Source organism: Micropterus dolomieu, linkage group LG06 (assembly GCF_021292245.1).
Source record: "Micropterus dolomieu isolate WLL.071019.BEF.003 ecotype Adirondacks linkage group LG06, ASM2129224v1, whole genome shotgun sequence".
In the NCBI taxonomy this organism is placed as follows: domain Eukaryota; kingdom Metazoa; phylum Chordata; class Actinopteri; order Centrarchiformes; family Centrarchidae; genus Micropterus; species Micropterus dolomieu.
Window position 1 is genome coordinate 30,060,185 of NC_060155.1, and position 2,662 is coordinate 30,062,846.

General features: G+C 46.1%; 1 protein-coding gene across 2 annotated transcripts in view; it reads right to left on the minus strand.

Annotated features, from left to right (window-relative positions):
* The window catches only part of LOC123972020 (protein disulfide-isomerase TMX3-like), a 19,694-nt gene that overhangs the window by 1,283 nt on the left and 15,749 nt on the right, over window positions 1–2,662 (minus strand). The gene's annotated exons all lie outside the window — the stretch shown is intronic.

Consider the following 2,662-nt stretch of genomic DNA (forward strand, 5'->3'; position numbering starts at 1 on the left):
AGGACATGTCGTTTAAGTCTCACATTAAGCAAATTTCAAGGACCGCCTTTTTCACCTACGTAATATTGCGAAAATCAGGAACATCCTGTCTAAAAATGCTGCAGAAAAACTAGTCCATGCATTTGTTACTTCTAGGCTGGATTACTGCAATTCCTTATTATCAGGCTGCTCGAAAAAGTCCATTAAGACTCTTCAGCTGATCCAGAATGCTGCAGCTCGTGTTCTGACAGGAACCAGGAAAAGAGATCATATTTCTCCTGTTTTAGCTTCTTTGCATTGGCTTCCAGTAAAATCCAGAATAGAATTTAAAATCATTCTTCTTACCTACAAAGCTCTTAATGGTCAGGCACCATCTTATCTTAAGAATGCAGGGTTACTTGTGGTTCCTAGAGTCTCCAAAAGTAGACTAGGAGCCAGAGCGTTCAGCTATCAAGCTCCTCTCCTGTGGAACCAGGTTCCAGTTTGGGTTCAGGAGGCAGACACCATCTCCACATTTAAGAGTAGGCTCAAGACTTTCCTCTTTGATAAAGCTTATAGTTAGGGCTGGCTCAGGTGAGTCCTGAACCATCCCTTAGTTATGCTGCTATAGGCCTAGACTGCCGGGGGATTTCCCATGATGCACTGAGCTCCTCTCTCCTCTACTTTCTCTCCCTCTGTATGCAACCTCATCCCATTATTGCATGTTACTAACACAACTTCTCCCCTTTCTGGTAGTCTTGTGCTTTCTCGTCCCTCTCCTCTCTCCTCCTGTCACTTCCTGCAGGTGTTTCTGGCTCTGGAGCTGTGGAGCCTGGATCTGTGGTTGCGGGTCACCTGCTGCCCCCGTGTTCCTGCTCGACACCCTCTGCTGCAACGACTATTGTTACTAGTCCTATTGTTATTATTGTTATTATAATCATTAACATTACGATTGTTATTATTAACACTACTATAAATATCTGTACCATTTTTTCATTTATAGCAACATCACCTTTGCTGTCTGTACCTCTGTGTGTATATTGTGTAGGCTGCCTCCCTCCCCTCTCTCTCTCTTGTCGTGTCTCTCTGTCTCTCTCTCTCTCCCTCTCTCTCTCTCCCTCTCTTTCCTTCACCCCAACCGGTCGAGACAGATGGCCGCCCACCCTGAGTCATGGTTCTGCTCGAGGTTTCTGCCTCTTAAAGGAAGTTTTTCCTTGCCTCTGTCTCCTAGTGCTGCTCTTGGTGGGAACTGTTGGACTTCTGTAAATAACATCACAGAGTACGGTCTAGACCTGCTCTTTATGAAAAGCGCTGTGAGATAACTGTTGTTGTGATTTGGCGCTATATAAATAAAATTGAATTGAATTGAATTGACATGAGACGTTACAGACTAGACCGTTTGTGACTAGAGACGTTACCCACTAGACCGTTTGCGACTAGAGACGTTACCCACTAGACCGTTTGTGACAAAAGACGTTACCCACTAGACCGTTTGTGACTAGAGACGTTACCCACTAGACCCTTTGTGACTAGAGACGTTACCCACTAGACCATTTGTGACTAGAGACGTTACCCACTAGACCGTTTGTGACTACAGACGTTACCGACTAGATCGTTTGTGACAAAAGACGTTACCCACTAGACCGTTTGTGACTAGAGACGTTACCCACTAGACCGTTTGTGACTAGAGACGTTACCCACTAGACCGTTTGTGACTACAGACGTTACAGACTAGATCATTTGTGACAAAAGACGTTACCCACTAGACCGTTTGTGACTAGAGACGTTACCCACTAGACCCTTTGTGACTAGAGACGTTACCCACTAGACCGTTTGCGACAAAAGACGTTACCCACTAGACCCTTTGCGACTAAAGACGTTACCCACTAGACCCTTTGCGACTAAAGACGTTACCCACTAGACCGTTTGCGACTAGAGACGTTACCCACTAGACCGTTTGCGACTAGAGACGTTACCCACTAGACCCTTTGTGACTAGAGACGTTACCCACTAGACCCTTTGTGACTAGAGACGTTACCCACTAGACCGTTTGTGACTAGAGACGTTACCGACTAGACCGCTTGTGACAAAAGACGTTACGGACTAGACAGTTTGTGACTAGAGACGTTACCCACTAGACCGTTTGTGACTAGAGACGTTACCCACTAGACCGTTTGTGACTAGAGACGTTACCCACTAGACCGTTTGTGACTACAGACGTTACAGACTAGATCATTTGTGACAAAAGACGTTACCCACTAGACCGTTTGTGACTAGAGACGTTACCCACTAGACCCTTTGTGACTAGAGACGTTACCCACTAGACCGTTTGCGACAAAAGACGTTACCCACTAGACCCTTTGCGACTAAAGACGTTACCCACTAGACCCTTTGCGACTAAAGACGTTACCCACTAGACCGTTTGCGACTAGAGACGTTACCCACTAGACCGTTTGCGACTAGAGACGTTACCCACTAGACCCTTTGTGACTAGAGACGTTACCCACTAGACCCTTTGTGACTAGAGACGTTACCCACTAGACCGTTTGTGACTAGAGACGTTACCGACTAGACCGCTTGTGACAAAAGACGTTACGGACTAGACAGTTTGTGACTAGAGACGTTACCCACTAGACCGTTTGTGACTAGAGACGTTACCCACTAGACCGTTTGTGACTAGAGACGTTACCCACTAGACCGTTTG